Raw genomic sequence first — 17433 nt, 5'->3', positions numbered from 1 at the left:
ACACCCACACCTCCAAAAATCTCACAACAAATGGTGCCGTGACACTCAACGGATCTCCTCCGCCCCGAGAGAAAGAAGCTTGGTCTTGTGAGTATGAAGCTTGGTCTTGTGAGTATGGATTTCTTTTATCTATCCTTTGTTCATGGAATTCCCAGGGGAGCCAGGTGTGTGGCCCTGGAAGAGCTAGAGAGAGCTGGTGGAATTGAGAATTAGCATGCTGTAGAGGCCCAGGAACATGGCAGCCGGTCTGCCTGTTGGTCTGGAAGGGGTTGGCTTAATTAGTAAGCGCTCAAGTGACACTGTTTCTCTGTCAGCTTGTTGAGATTTTTCCTTGCTGCATGGGAAACAGCTGAATATCACACCAAACTGTGGTCCTGTGCAGCCAAGTCGGTCTTGGCTTACAGGGCGCATGGTGGGTCCTAATAGAAGGCTTTTTTTCAGTTGTAATGCCTGGTTGTTCATTTGTTTTTTGCAATTTTATGGCTCTCTCTATCTTGTATCACACTTTGCCATAAGAATTTGTACTCCTGTTCTCTTATGTGTCTCAATGCTGATGCCTCATCCAGAATGATCTTTACTAATTTAGCTATATGGTTGTGGGGTCAGAACAGAAGCCAAAATTTCATAATGGTCAGTGTTGTCTAATAATTTGTGCACCATTAAGTTGTAATCACTCCTCTTCATAACTACTACAGCTCCACCTTTATCAGCCTGCTTGATAATTATTTCTGTGTCATTACCCATGAATGTGTCTAGGGTCACTATTGCTCTTTTCTATCTTCCGTTGACAAGTGATAATAAGAGGATAGCAAATAGAGGAAGGACAGCAGTTGTGTGATTTTTCCCAAGCCACAAGGAGTTGGGAAAGGAAGTGAGATTGTGGAAGTGTGAAACAAGACAGAGAAAGCCATAAAATTGCAAAAGAACAAATGAACAACCAGGTATTACAACTGAAAAAAGCCTTCTATTAGGACCCACCCAGGGGTCATTTCGTAGAAAAAGAGCTGCAGGAGCTCATTAGCATAACTTATTAGTATATGCCACACACCCGACATCACCGGAAGTGTGCACCAGCCCCTCTGACAGGCAGTGCAAGTAAAAAATGGGAGTGAATCCATGAGTTAGCGAGCTACTGCCTAAATCCCAAGAGTAAAGCCACCCCAAAATCCCAAACAAGCGGAAGGGGGAGGGGATTCCCAATCCACCCCCCCCTGAGTTAAAAGCGGGGACCAAGAGGGTGGCTTGAAGGGAATGGATTTTGACTGAGTGTGCTGTGGATTAGCAAGAAAGTGCTTATTACCAGACCTTCAGAGACTTCTGAAAAGTTTTTGCTAACTGTAAAGAATGACACAGCAAGCAGAAAGAATGGCGGTGAAATTGAAACTTACAACAGGAACTGCCAGCACATCATCTCCGGTTACTAAACCGGAAGTAACCATAGCCTTTCCCAAAATGATTGCTGCAGCTCTGCGTCCTCTACTGGAGCAGATGACCAACCCAATGACAAGTTTGATACATTGCAAAAGGAGCTTAAAAAAACTTCAGCAAGAACAGAGAAGTTAACCAAGAAGCTGAAAAAGTTGACGTTAAGTCCAAAGACTTTGAACAAAGACCGGAGGTAGTGGGGGGAAAATCTCTGAGAGTCAACAATTGCTACTTCTTCAAATGGAAAAATCAGGGTATGTCCTGAGATTTCAAAACATTCTGGAGCAGAAAGGAGAGAACCTGAAAGAGATTTTAAGTGAAGAGCTTGCTCTCATGGTAGGCTTAACAGAGAAAGTGATACAAAGTGATATGAATATGGTATATCATACTTATCCAGAATTTATATATAAAAAAACAAGCTACCTGGGGAAGTATATGTGAAATTCTCAAAAAGGTCAATGAGAGACTTTTTAAAAATCTTACTGTTTGGTGTTCATTTATGTCTGTGTATTTTGTGTGTGTGCATCTTTGCACAACCTTATGGAAGTTGTATTCCCCCCACTACTTACATACTTGACCCAACCATCCATAGCCATAGAGCATAATAGATTTCAGTTGGTGTGCAGATGTAAAGTGGTTGCAAGATGGAAGGAAATAAAACTCCATGACCATGGCACAACTGCAAAGCTGACTCCAACTGCAAAGCTGTTCAGCATGCTTCCTGAGTCAGGCAGCACTGACATGATGAGATTTGAGGCTCAATTCACAAGTGACTGTGGCTGTCAAAAATGGTATTTTTTTCCAGATCCAGTTCTGAGCTTGTCAACAATGGGCATGTGTGGGAGCTTCTCCGCACTCACACGCTGTACCTGCAGACCCTCCTACAGTGGAATCTCCATCTACTCCATTGAATTCTCCTGGAGGGAGATTTCCAGCAGGGAGCTTGTCTCTAGGGATGTGCATTCAGTTCGTCATTGAATTGCCGCCGAAATTCCGCAGCAATTCGGTCCCATTATATCCTGTGGGCCATTGAAGTCAATGGCGAAAACATAGGGTATATACTGGGGGCTGGAGGGGAGGGGGGTTTGAGGGAGAGGCTCCAAAATCGCAGGGTAGCTTCTGGAGCCTCTCCCCAAGATACCTGCCATGTTTCAGGAACATTAAACCAAGGGGTCCAATTCTATGGGCCCCCAAACAGGTTGCCGGGAAGGAGAGCTCGGGGAGCCAGAATGACCTCTTGCGCGAGAGGTGGAGTTTGCCCCTACAGTCCAAGGCCACCACCCCGGGGCTCAGGGAGGCAAGGGAATGTTTCACCCCGCCCTTCCCCCCGCGTGCTGGCATCGCAGCTGCCGCCGAGAACAGCAACCGCGGCCACAAACTTTTAAAGAGCTCCTCCGGAGAGCTGGGGGAGCCAGAATGACCTCTCACATGTGGTTGCCACTTGGACATCACACACCAGAGATGGAATTTGCCCCTACGAGTCCAAGGCCACCACCCTGGGGCTCATGGAGGCAAGGGAATGTTTTGCCCCACCCCTTCCCCCGTGTGCAGGCATTGCAGCTGCCGCGGAGAACAACGATGGCGGCCATAGCTTTTTAAAGAGCCCCTCCCGAGAGCTGGGAGAGCCAGAATGACCTCTCGCGTGTGATCACACACATCACATGCGAGAGGTGGAATTTGCCCCTACGAGTCCAAGGCCACCACCCCGGGGCTCAGGGAGGCAAGGGAACGTTTTGACCTGCCCCTCCCCCCGTGCACGGGCGCGCATCTCCCGAGAACAGAGATTGCGGCCATAACTTTTTAAAGAGCTCCTTCCAAGAGCTGGGGGAGCCAGAATGACCTCTCGCATGTGACATCACCTGGGGCTCAGGGAGGCAAGGGAATGTTTCTCCCCCCTCCCCCCATGCGCGGGCGTTGCAGCTGCCGCCAAGAACAGCGACCGTGGCCATAACTTTTTAAAGAGCCCCTCCGTAGAGCTGGGGGAGCCAGAATGACCTCTCACGTGTGGTTGCCGCTCGGACATCACACGGCAGAGGTGGAATTTGACCTGCCCCTCCCCCCGTGCACGGGCGCGCAGCTCCCGAGAACAGAGATTGCGGCCATAACTTTTTAAAGAGCTCCTTCCAAGAGCTGGGGGAGCCAGAATGACCTCTCGCATGTGACATCACCTGGGGCTCAGGGAGGCAAGGGAATGTTTCTCCTCCCTCCCCCCATGCGCGGGCGTTGCAGCTGCCGCCAAGAACAGCGACCGTGGCCATAACGTTTTAAAGAGCCCCTCCGTAGAGCTGGGGGAGCCAGAATGACCTCTCACGTGTGGTTGCCGCTCGGACATCACACGCCAGAGGTGGAATTTGCCCCTACGAGTCCAAGGCCACCACCCCGAGGCTCAGGGAGGCAAGGGAACGTTTTGCCGCTCCCCTCCCCCCCTGCGCGTGGGCGTCGCAGCTGCTGCCATAACTTTTTAAGGAGCCGGGAAGGAGAGCTCGGGGAGCCAGAATGACCTCTTGCGCGAGAGGTGGAGTTTGCCCCTACAGTCCAAGGCCACCACCCCGGGGCTCAGGGAAGTGGGGGAACGTTTCACCCACACCCCACCGTGTCCCAACTGGTGGCTGGTGGGGGCAGGGGGCGGATCTTATGTGCCCGCTCCCTTGGCTCCTGACTGGCGGAGCGGTGCTCCGGTGCGCTCCCCCAGGAATCGAGGCCTGGCCCACCAAATTGTCACAAAACACTGTGCAAAGCTTTTGAGCTCACAAGAGCTTGTACAGTGTTTTGTGCCAGCTTGGTTGGTCCTTACAAAAATATTACATGGGTTTTGTTCTTGTTTTTGGATTTTATGTGGACCAACATGGGTGTACAACTTTGACGGCCTGCCCCAAGGAGGTGAAGTTCCCAAAGGCACCCACATGATGTCACTGTTTGGCTGCAGCTCTGGCCAATAGAAACAATGGGGATTAAACCCCCCCCCCCAATGAATGTTAGTTGTGTTTGTGCAAACTATGTAAAGGAGTTTCCCCCTGGGCCAGCAGTGGGCGGAAGAGGAGGGAACGGGATTTGCCACTGCGGGAGTTTGTTAGGCAAGCTGGCAGAGAAGGGGAGGGTCTACTACCACCACAACATCAGCCAGGTGAGCAGGTAGGTAGAGTGGGAGGAGAGGTGCTGGAGCCACCGCTTCATGACCTTGGGGGGTGGGTGGGCAGGCAGGTGGAGAAGAAAAAGAGGAGGAGGAGGAGGAGATTGGATTTATACCATGCCTTTCACTCGGCGTCTCAGAGCAGCTTACAATCTCCCTCCCCCTCCCCACAACAGACACCCTGTGAGGTAGGTGGGGCTGAGAGAGTACTTTCAAGGACTGCTCTTGAGAGAACAGCTCTGAGAGAACTTGTGACTGACCCAAGGCCACGCCAGCAGCTACATGGGGAGGAGTGGGGAATCAATCCCGGTTCTCCCAGATTAGAGTCCGCACTCTTAACCACTACACCAAATGGGCTCTGGATCACTTGGAGAAGGGTGATGTGGAGTTACTGCCACTTTCTGCCATTGGTGGTGGTGGTGGTGGGTCTGCGGCAGGCTGGCCAGCCAATGAGTGTGTGGGATGGGATTCTCCCGTCCCCAGTCTTGTGTGTCCCCTGCTTGTCTGCTTTAACAAATTTGCAAAACAGATCTAGAACTGAGGGGATCTTTTCACAAGGTATCAGACAATCAGCACCGTGCACAATCATTTTCTGCTACATGTTAGCAGAACAGTTCTACACTCTACTCATCCCTAGAGAGAACGTTGCTCTACTGGGTTTTGTTTTGTTTTTTTGGTACTTCACTTTCGATAACTAGTATTTGTGATGGAAGATGTGCAACAATTAAATATTAACATGGAAGAGATTTCATTCTATACTCTTGGGTCTCGTGTGATGCTTTCTGCAGTTTATGGGAACATACCAAGTGAAAAATCAGGACAGTTGATTGTCCATGTTTTGAATGATGATGCAGTAGCATTCAATAACATTCCACTTGACCATCTGCCCTGTAGCCAACTGAGTTGGCAGCATATGTCAGTACAGCCACTGTGCTGTGTTGCATGGGGATCCGTGGAGTAAACAGGATTCTGAAAGCAGTAAGAGAGCATTTCGAGCTTATCTCTGTGCCCCAAGACAGTGCAGAATCCCCTGAAGTGCTTTGTGTATTGGAAAGCACTTCACTAAGAAAGGATTGTCTGAAGTGCAACACTGTACCCTCCCATGGTGAGCCTGGGCAACAGGTGAGAGCACCAGGCAACACTAACTACGGGGCTCTGGCCTATCACAAATTATTGGGCCGTTTCCAAGCCAAGTGTTTTCCTGTGGTGGAGGCTGCTGTTTCCCTCCTGTCCTCTTCTGAAGCATCTCTTGTTCCACTGAGGTGGAAGAATGCCAGGACTGGCTTTTTGCTTTTAGGAGGAATGAAGTGGATCTCAGGGAACACACTTCAATGGGCACCTCACTGGTGTTCACTGGACTAAACAGTTCTACAAGCTTGTGAATCCATACTACTTTAGCCATAGAATCTTAAAGATTCTTAAATCTGTCTATTCTGATGACTTTCTCATTAGATAGGCTGAAAGGCGGGGGGGAGGAGGAAGGGTAGAATATATTCGATCAAAGGCTATACAGCCATGACCAGCCAAGATTGCAATGGGGTTTGCAAGTCCATATTCCTTTATACAGACAGAGGGCACTATTGCACAAGCTGGTCAAGTAAATTACTACTTAGTATTTTTGTCACTTGCTGTCTTTAGATCAAAGTTCATTCATTGGGACTTGAAGCACAAAATAGCCCGTTGTGATTCTGTCTGCGGTGAATGAGTGTGACCCACCTTTGTGGTGACGGATGAGAATATTCCTTGTTGGTCAGTATCTGTCTTCAGAATGAATTTTATTTTATTTTTTGTTGTATATGTGGTTCTCTCGAGCAGAGAAGGCTGAAAACATTTTGTTGCCTGATGCAGAATATCCAGATCTTTACTCCCCTGCCCCATAGTAGTAAACACATAATAATAAACTGAAAAAATATGGTTAGTTTTTGTGCTCTTTAATGCTACCCTGAAAGGGTTCCCGAAAGAAGCTGTCTCCCTGGGGTTAGTGGCATGGCTGCCCAGACTCTCAAGGCCGTGCTCATAAGATCTTCTGTAGGGAGAGGAGTCAGTGGGAGAAAGGAGCCTGTGGCCAGTCTTTGCAACTCATGATTACATGGCAGTGACCTTGGGCAGAAATCTGGTCATGTGTAAATTAGAGGTCTTGGGCCCAAGGAGACTGAGTTTATTGCCTGCCCTCTTCATTCCTTATTTTCTTGTAAAGAGAGGCTCACTGATCAGGAAAGAAGTTTCTTTCTTTCTGTTGCTGTTAGCCTGCTCAATATTTTTGAAAAATTAAAAACAAGATGCTGCGGCCTTTTCCCACAGTCCCCCTGACAAATCTTCTTTGCCCTTTTCTGAGGATCAAGTCAAACCCCTCTTTGTATGTATATAGAGGGAGGCTCTTGTTTATCAGTGTGCAATTCAGCATGCACAGCAGTTCCCAACATCCTGGCACAAAGCAGGAGCACGGAGTGAATGGTCCTGCAGCCTAACTGCTCAGAACATGTTACTGAGGAATATAGAGCATCCCCACCAGTAGAGTATGATATTGTATTGTTTGTGAGCAATGCTGATTTCGAAGAATCTCAGAAAATGTTGGCTTCAGACATGAGAATACTTCCTTTAATAGCAAAAGTCTTCTGCCTGTTGGCAGTGCGGTGAAATGGGGAATGGGAATAGGCATAAACAAGGTAAAGGTCCATGCACACTTGGAGGGCAGTAAAAGATTACTTTAAAAATTAAAGAGTTAAATATTCCTGGAAGTCCCTGACATAATTTTTTTGAAGCAATCCATGTTCCTGGGGCATATATGGAAGAATATATTCATTTATAATCCCAACTTTCTCCCCGGTAAATGGGATTCAGAGTGAGTAACTACAATGAAAACAATTCCACCATCAATATCATCATATCTATATACTATTAGCCACATGTGGCCCCCATCTACAGATAACTAAATCTGCATATTGGGGCCATGTGGATGCTACACAGAACTTTCTTCAAACTTGGGGCACCCCCCAGGTTTGCAGAAAAATCTGAAAATTAAAAAAAAAACACACACGAGGGGATTTAAATCCCCCCCAAAAGTAAAGTCGCATTTTCTGCACATTCTCAGAGAATACACTTACCTCCAGCAGCTGCTGCAGTCCCTGAGTCACACTGGGCCTGGTGGCAGCAGTCACACAGTGAACAGCTGGGGACTTGGGTTGGGCAGCAGCCCTGCTGGCCAGGAGCCCTGCTGAATTTTTTGCTGAACCTGGTGGTGGTGGCTGTCGGCAGCAGGCAACCCTGGGATTGTGCTGGGCTCACTGCTGGTAGTGCTGCTGTCCCTGAATCACGCTGGGCCCAGCATGGCAGCTACATAGCCTGGGAGCTGTGCAAGGCAAGCCGCTGGCAGCAGTGCAACCCAGGAGTCACACTGGGCCCTATGCCAGCAGCTGTGCAGCCCCTGAGTCTGGGGAAGCCCCTGGGCCTGGTAAGAAAGTGTAGGGGGGAAATCCCCTTCTGTGAGTATTGTGGGCCCACAATTTTATATTCAAATAGTCACATATGGGATCTGCAGATATCTAAATTGGCCAAATGGGCCAATATTGATTAATGACATATAGTTCTGCAAACATGGGGGGCTCCCTGGGTTTGAAGAAAAATCTGAAAAGGTTTTAAAATACATTGGATGTGTGTGTAAATCCCGCCAAACAAAAACATTATCTGTGCATGTGCAGGTAACACTCCTACTTCCTCCTCTGTCAAACGGCAGCAGCAGGAAGAAGCCATGGCTAGCCCTGCAGAACTGCATGGGGCTTGCTGGGGGCGGGACAAACCTTCATGGGACCAAAAGGGCTCACCATAACTGTCAACAGGGGGGGAACTCGCTGGCCTGATGGCAGAGGCAAGGAACTGCACGGGGCTCACTGGTGTCAGGGAGGAACAAGCCTTGGTAGGCTTGGCACCCAGGAGCTGTGTGGGGCTTGCCATCAATGGTAGGGGAGAAGGCCCAGCAGTGGGGGCCAGGATCAATGCAGGAATCGACAGTTTCAGTGTGTGTGGGGGAATGAAACTTGGTGGCCCAGGGGTGGAAGCTGTGTGGGGCTCACCAGTGTTGGTTGGTGAGAGGGGTCAAATCTCTGGACTTGGTGGCTTGCAGCCAATGGTGGAGGGAAAGCCTCAGTGGGTCCAGTGGCAGAGGCTGGGAGTTGTGTCTGGCCCAGTAGCAGCAATTGCTGGGAATGGCTGTTGCTAGACAGTCACAGTATTCTAGGCTTGGTTTCTGTTAAGTAAAAGGCAGAGGAATAACAGTGTCTTTCCCAGGGCTACTTTGGTGTTAGATCGCGCTAACAAAGGACTCTGGCTGGTGTTGCCAGCTTCAGGTTGGGAAATTCTGAGAGATTTTGAGGTGGAGTCCAGGGAAGGCAAGATTTGAGGAGGGGAGGGGCCTCAGCCAGATATAATGCCATAGAGTCCATCCTCCAAAGCAGCCATTTCCTCCAGGCGGACAGATTTCTGATATCTGTAGATCACTTGTAATTTCAGAATATCTCTAGGATAGGTGGGGGTTCCACCTATTTTTGGGTCTTCTGCTCGCTGCCAGCCAGCTGGCCAGCAAAGGAAGCCCTGCCCCTAAACAGGGACACTGTGCGGCTATGTCCCCAATGGGACAACGTCATGTGGTAGTGACATCATCATGTCAGGATGTCGCACAGTGATGTTCCACTTTTTGGGCAAAACTCTATAGTTTTAGGCCAAAAAACCCCATTGAGTTTTGGCCAAAATGCAGAGTGTCACTGTGTGACATCCCTGATGTAATGGTTTCATTTCCATGTGATGTCATCGCATTGGGGATGTCACGTGACATCCCTTCCAACCCCCAGAATGACAGCAAGCCGAGTGCACCTGGCAACCCTACTCCAGGACACCCTGGAGGTTGGCAACCCTAGGCCTGGCAGCAACCTCTGGATGACTTGATAGCACTCCACTTGCATGACTCAACTCGGACTCAGCTATGAAAGCCAGTGTAGTGTAGTGGTTAGAGCTTCAGAGTAGGATCTGGGAGACCCACATTCAAATCCCTTTCTCGCTGTGGAAGCTCACTGGATGGTTTTGGACCAGTCAACCTACTTCCAACCTATCCTTCTTCACAGGTTGTTGTGAGGATAAAACAGGTGGAAAGGAGAACAATGTAAGCTGCTTTGGTCCCCACTGTGGAAAAAGGTGGGATATAAATGAAATAAATAAATAATATAGCTGAAGATGGAAAGCAGATAAAAGGTAGATTGGTGAATGGCTGAGAAGGGCAGAATGAGGCAGGGAAACAGGAGACAATACGGGGAGGAGGGAAAAGGGAAATAATGTGGGGAAGGGAATACAGGGGAAAGGCCTGGCAGTGTTGGTGTTGGGGGTGGCAGCTGGGAGCTGTGGCATGCCCAGCAGCATTGGTGCTGGTGTGAGAAGTGGCAGTGAGTAGAGGGCATCAGTGCTGCTGGGGGGTTGGCCGAGGGCCACAGTGGGCCCAGCAGCATTGGTGCTGGTGGCTGGCTGGCTGGCTGACAGGATTGGCATTGGGGGCAGGCGGGCAGGGAGCTGCAGCAGGCCCTGCAGTGTTGGCACTGATGGGGAGGGTGGCTGGGAGCCATGGCTGCCCTGGCAGCATGGCCAATGGTATGGGAGGGGGTGGCAGGGAGCTATGGCAGGCCGGTAGCAGCAAAGATGAGGAAAAGGTTAAGGGAGGCAAGAGTCCTCCACACAAGTATCAAGGGTCCCCACTTGTATATATCTATTTTTCAACATGACCATCTCTGTGGATACTTAAATCTGGAGACTGGGGGTATGAATAGGCAAGACAGATCATACTACAAACCTCACGAATGGCCCAGGTTTGCAGAAAAAACTGAAATCTAAGAAGCACATAACATAGGAGCTTTAACGCCCCCCAAATAACAGAAATGCCTCTAACTTTAAGAAACAAATGCCCTCAGTGGCCATCGCTAGGCAACAACATCAGTACTGCCAGCTTTCAACCTTTGGTTTTTTACAGTAAAAGGCATGGAGAGGGGGAGGGCCCTTTCCTGGGTGGTTTTGGCCTTTGAGGGAAGAATAATGGGAGCAACTACTGCCTGACTCAATACCACATGACTTGACTCACCCAGCCTCAGCTGCCTGCTACTATTCAACAGCAGCCAGCCCCCAAAAAACAGGAAAAGGAAATACTGTTGAGAGTAGTGACAGGGAATATGAGGTACCCCCCACTAATCCTTGCAGGTTCCCCACTGTGTAACTTGGCCTGGCTCAGCCAGCACCATGCATCTTGGCCACAGTTTTCCCAGGGAAAGCCTTTTAGGAGGAGGGAATGAGGGAAAGCTAAAGACAAGGGGCAGATAAAGGTAGTTTGGCTGGTGGGTGGGAAGGAGAAACAGAAGCAGGGAACAGAGAGAGGCTCTGGGGGCTTTCAGGCAAGGGAAAGAAGAAATAGTGGGGGAGGAGAAAATTACCTGCTCCATGCAAGTTCTTGTGGTTTCCAAGCTTCTGTAACATAATGCTAACATCTAGGGTTGCTAGGTCCCCCCTGGCCACCGGGGGAGAGGATGGGGAGCAGGGTTACCAGATCCAGGCTGGGAAACTCCTGGAGATTTGGGGATGGAGCCTGGTGAAAACAGGGATCTCAGTGGGCTACAATGCTGTAATGTATCCAGGCCAGGCCACGTGGCCAGCTTGGGCTCCACGCAGTCAGACACAAACGTCGAGCTTCGCTCCAAGAGACAATGGACTATGCGGATCCTAGCCCGCTCCCATCAGGGGGCTGGGTTCCTGCCCGAGAGCCTATGGGACTCTCGGCTGCTGTAAATAACCTATTGGGACATAGGGGTGTGTTTTGAGTGGCGGTTTCTCGGGGGATATAAGCTGGCCTGCAAGCCGGCGAAAGCCGTCTTGTTCCTGATCGAATAAAGTACGCTTTGCAGAAATCACTCTCTGTCTGCGTACTTTTCAAATGCCATAGATTCCACCCTCCAAAGCATCCATTTTCTCCAGGGGAACTGATCTCTGTAGTGTGGAGATGACCTGTAATTCTGGGGGATCCCCAGGTCTCATGTGGAGGCTGGCATCCCTACTAACAAACAACAGCAAAACAGCAGCAAAAAAAAAATAAAAATTGACAAAGGCTGTTGTCTTTCAAGGCAGCTGTGAATGGCTCTTTTACTAGCCCTCCAAAACTATAAATCAAAAGGCGACCTTCTGACTTCTCCCTGGACATTAGTGCAGCCAGAGAAAAAGCCCACAAGCAGACAGCCACGGCAGGAGGAGAACAACCAAAAGACATTGCTGCACAGAGCAAAGCTACCAGATGGGCTTATAGTTGGTGAGACAGTCCTCGGGGTGTGCAGGCTCTTATCCATGCAGCCTTTAAAGGCAAGCACCCACACCTTATTCGCACTTCCTTATCCATTCCTTGTTCATTACTTATTTGTCAAGTCATTCAGAAACACTAAAGAGAGTTGGAAAGCTCTGAACCCCAAAATAAGGTCTGGACCAGCACATATCATATACCCCCAGGTTCACAGGACTCTCCCCTTTGAGGGGACATATGCTGTGTCCTGGTCCAAAGCACGGTTATGGTGCCAGCTGCTCCAAAGTGCGGAGCCCCTAGGACAATCACACTGGCAGACAGTGGGGCCAGGCTGCACCCCAAAACAATCATTGGACCACCCCAAATGACACATTCCCACTCTCTGGAGACCTGCAAGGCGACATACAGTGATGCCCAGTCCAAACACCAGTTCTGATGCCACAAGCTTCTATTCGGAGTGCTTCCCCAGGGCCTGTATTTCAAAGGATATTTCAATAAGGAAGTGCCCTCTGCACCCAAAATAAGGTTTGCACCCCCACACTTGGTACACCCCCATCTTCATCAGACTCTTCCCTTTGAGGGGACCTATGCTGTGTCCTGGTCCAAAGCGCGGTGTCCCCAGGACAAACACACAGGCAGACACTGGGGACAGACTGCACCCCCCAAAAAACCAACAGTTTAGAGGAAATAAGTCAGGATGCAAAGCTGCAATGTGCTTTCTAAGGAGCTTGATTGAATCATGGGTGTGGACCATTAGCATCTATGGAGAGATAAGAATCCATTAAGCCCTGATGGATCCATCCTTGTGAACTTCAGAATGAATTCAAATTCAGCAATCTCAGTTTGTTATCTGTAACTGAAGCTTCTATGAGGAGTGTTAAAACTCATTCAGCAAGACAATGACCTTCACCATAAGGACTGCCTATGTGATTGTCCTGCTGGAAACTCACCGGGAGTGGTTCTTTATTCCAAGGTTCTTGGAAATACAGGCACTCCAAACAGAAACTTGTGGGGCCAGAACAAGACCGAGCACTGCTGTATGTCTCTTGCAGGTGACAGTCCCGTGGGCACTGCACTTTGGAGGGGCTGGCACAAGAACTGTGCTCTGGAGCTGGAAGTGCCACATGTGCCCATGCAGGGGAGGGTCCCCAGAATGTAGGGGTGTATGACATGTGGCGGTTCAAACCTTATTTTGGGGTGTAAAAGGGCAAGTAGCCAAACCAGTATTTTACTCAAATATCCTTTGAAATACAGGGATGTGTCCTTTGGGGTGGTCCAAAGATTATTTTGGGGTGCAATCAGGCCCCAGTGTCTGCTCATGTGATTGTCCTAGGGGCACTGCACTTTGGAGCAGCTGGCACCAGAACCACACTTTGGACCAGGACACAGCATAGGTCCCCTCGAAGGGGAGAGTCTGCTAAAGATGGGGGTGTATGAAGTGTGGGGTTCCATACCTTATTTTGGGTGCAGAGGCACTTCCTTATTCAAATCGTTTTTGAAATACAGGCCTTGGGGAATCACTGCGAATAGAAGCTCGTGGCATCAGAACCGGTGTTTGGACTGGGCATCACTGTATGTCATCTTGCAGGGCACAGTCCCCAGAGCGTGGGGATGTGTCATTTGGGGTGGTCCAAATATTTTTTTGGGTGCAGTCTGGCTCCAGTGTCTGCCTGTGTGTTTGTCCTGGGGGCACTGCACTTTGAAGCTGGCACCGAAACCGTTCTTTGGACCAGGACATGGAATATGTTCCCTCGAAGTGAAGAGTCTGCTGAAGATGGGGGTGTATGAAGTGTGGGGTTCCAAACCTTATTTTGGGTGCAGAGGGCACTTCCTTATTCAAATCTCCTTTGAAATACAGGCCTTGGGGAAGCGCTCCAAATAGAAGCTCGTAGTATCAGAACCGATGTTTGAACTGGGCATCACTGTATGTCACTTTGCAGGGCACAGTCTCCAGAGAGCGGGGATGTGTCATTTGGGGTGGTCCAAAGATTGTTTTGGGGTGCAGTCTGGACCCAGTGTCTGCTTGTGTGATTGTCCTTGGGGCCCCACACTTTGGAGCAGCTGGCGCCAGAACCGTGCTTTGGACTGGGACACAGCATATGTCCGCTCAAAGGGGAGAGTCTTGTGAGCCTGGGGGTATATTATATTTGGTGGTCCAGACTCCAGACCTTATTTTGGGGTTCAGAGCTTTCCAACTCTCCTTAATGTTTCTGAATGACTTGACGAATAAGCAGAGGTCATTTCGGGGGGAACGCGGGGGAACGCAGTTCCCCCGGGTGAGGAACTGGGGGGCGGGGCACATGACGAAGCCCCACCCCCCGCTTCCGGCCGCCCCGCTTCCGGCCCTCATTCAGCCAGGAGGAGGCAGGAGAAGAGGGAGGGTAAGTTGCTTTCTCCCCGCCTCTCCCCACCCCTGCCTGCCTGGGGCCAGGGAGGGCCTTCGCGGGGCTTCCTTGCACTCCCGCCGGCCTTGCAGGTCCACCGCCGGGCCCCTCATGGGGCTCGGCAGTGGAGCTGCAAGGCCGGTGGTGGTGGCCGGGACCGTTGGGGGCAGGGTGTGTGGCCTTATGACACATTTCCGGTGATGCCAGGGGGTGTGGCCTTATGACACACGTCGGGTGATGTCACGGGGTGTGGCATATGCTAATGAGTTCCCCTAGCTCTTTTTGTACGAAATGACCCCTGCGAATAAGTAACGAATAAGGAATGGATTAGGAAGTGCGAATAAGAAACCAACTTCAGCTTCCTCTTGGAAACTAATAGGCAGCCAATGCAAAGACTGCAGGATAGTTGTAATCTGGTCCTGTGGCCTGACGTGATAAACAGACCTGCCACATTTTGAACCAATTAGTTTCCAAATTGACTTCAAGGACAATTTCACAAAGAGTGTCTTACAATAGTCAAGAAAGCAAATGGATGTCAGATCCGTGGTATACTAGCAATGCTCCCTCTAACCTGTGGAGTCTTGTGAACAAAAATCCTACTTTGTGAGCTACTGGCATTAAAGCTGTGAGCGAGCGATGTGGCTGCTGCATTAAATTAGTTTGCTCTGGAGCCATCCTTCCTGAGCTAAGACAAAAATGTGTGAGCTGGAGGCTAAAAAACTGTGAGCTAGCTCACACTAATTCAGCTTAGAGGGAACACTGTATACTAGTGCTCCTAGCTAAATCAGAAATCTGTAGGTAAAATAAAAAAAACCCTATAAATGAAAAAAAAAAATCTGTAGGTGGTAAATTTCCTGTAGGCAATTTAACAAGCCTTCACCTTTTTGTTGTCTGCAGCTTTGAGTATAAATACTTCTGCCTAAAGTGTGAATATGCATCTGATAAAGTGAATGCTGAATCACAATAGTTTATGTGGAAATAAATGTTGTTGGCCTTTGCAGTGCTTTGTTTAGATATTTTCTATGATAAGGAATTTCTGGTTCAGGGAGTTCAGGAATTTAAACCCATATTTCCTTCACCTTTTTTTAAAAAATGCAGGTGCTGTCTTTGGGGAGAGGAACTCTTGGGTGTGTCTGAGTTGATATGTTAATTGAAAGCTCCCATTGTTATCAGTCACTCCTTTAGGACTGAGAATGGAGAGAACAAGAAGCATGTACAAATTTCCAAGGGTATTTCTACAAGCCAGATTAACCAAGGCTGATGACAGTGCACTAAACTGAGCTTTCAAGGGCTCTGTCTGCTTTGAGAGTGGGGGCAGGAATGTGAATTAAAATTGGAAATAGGAATACAACTACACACCCCATGCCCACGAAACGTTGCAACCCTAACAGAAGCAAAACGCTAATTCTCATGTTGGTTTTGAATTATCATAGAGTCTGGATTACATCTCAGACCCTGAAGCTGATTATGTATACAGAAACAAGGGTTGGTGGGTGGCACTGATAAGACTTGATAGTGTTCATGTAAATTTTCTTTCATTCCACATTTAGAACAAAAGGTTCCATGTCTAGTGACTTCGACATAGTTTCAGCAGTTTATTTAAAAAGGAATAATATAACACGGGCAAAGATGTAATCAGAAATGAAGGCGTAACCTCGGGTTTTGTGATCCAGGACCCAGACCAATATTTGCTAGTATAACAGGTACACAAAAGAGTGTGAAGTGGGTGGGGCATAAGAAGGAGAGGGTAGGGTAGTTTTATAGTCATATAAAATTTCAAAATGTATTTGAACGATACCATGTAATATAATTTATAATTATGAAGAGTTTTGTTGGATGATATTTAGATCAACAATTTTCAAAAGGTGATGTTGCTTGAGAGTGGGGATTCTCAGGGCAAAATTGGGGGAAATAGTCTCTGGATTTTGCCTTGAGACTTTAGTTAGGCTGGCCTGTACACCAAGGAACAGTGAACAAAATTCTCTTCCATACATAATTCTTGAAAACAGTGGGCTTCAGCTTGCACAAGTCCCCTCTTTGCAAGCAAGTTAAGTTCTCCTACCCTCTTTTGCATTGCATCTTTTGGGATTTAAGGATATGGTATGGGGCAAGGAAGACAAAAAGTAACCCAGCTGCCATATCCTTCCCCATATCTAGAATGTGTGCTATTGCAGGGTGATTTGCAAGGTGAAGAATGTAACAGCCCGTCCTTTGAACTGATTATCTAGTCTTCACAGGTGCTGTTTAAAGTGCTTTGGAGTCTCTCTCATGTTGGTGCTATACATTTATTAGAAATGCAGTTTAAAATGTTATGTTACGTCATGTATTTTAAAACCAATTAACGGCCGTACTGCATTTGGTGTGTGGTTAAAAGCAGTGGATTCTAATCTGGAGAACCAGGTTTGATTTCCCACTCCTCCTCATAAGCCAGCTGGGTGACCGTGGGTCAGTCACAGTTCTCTCAGAGCTGTTCTCTCAAGAGCAGTTCTCTCAGAGCTCTCTAAACCCCACATACCTCACAGGGTGCCTGTTGTGGAGAGAGGAAGGGAAGGAGATTGTAAGCCACTTTGAGACTCTGAGTAAAAGGCGGGGTATAAATCCAACTCTTCTTCTTCTCCTCTTCCTCCTCTTCTTCCTCTCCTCCTTTTTGTGTGGTGCCTGTGAATGGTGATACTGTCTCTGAAATGCAATTTTGGTCCTTCACCCATTGTTATTCCCTAGAGTGGTACACATTTTGTGAATAGCTTTCTCATGCTTCAGTTTCTGCTGCCAGAATGGAAGTGTTTCTTTGGTCTCTATTGTGTGCTAGTCTGCTCCTCTCTCACATGATCCATTCACTTCTCTGATCTGGATGAAACTGAGTCAGGGAAATTTTAGGAGTATAAGTGCTTAACTGTCAAAGCTCCTTTTATCAGATACAAGTAGGAATGGAGGGCTCAGGGATCTCCACTGCTACTTGCGTCTGATGAAGCGAGCTTTGGCTCTTGAAAGCTCATACCTCCCAAAATCTTGTTGGTCTCTAAGATGCTACTGCACTCAAATCTAGCTCTTCTAGTGCAGATCAACATGGCTACCCCCTCCCCGAAACTACCTTCACTGGAGTAAGGTCCACTGAATAAATGGGGACTTGCTTCTAAGTAGACCTGCTTAGCGTTGCTCCCAAAGTGTCATTGATATAA

This window comes from Gekko japonicus, unplaced genomic scaffold (assembly GCF_001447785.1).
Source record: "Gekko japonicus isolate JY-2015 unplaced genomic scaffold, Gekko_japonicus_V1.1 scaffold631, whole genome shotgun sequence".
NCBI lineage: Eukaryota > Metazoa > Chordata > Lepidosauria > Squamata > Gekkonidae > Gekko > Gekko japonicus.
The sequence above is the reverse complement of the archived record's forward strand: the minus strand, read 5'-3'. Positions refer to the sequence as shown.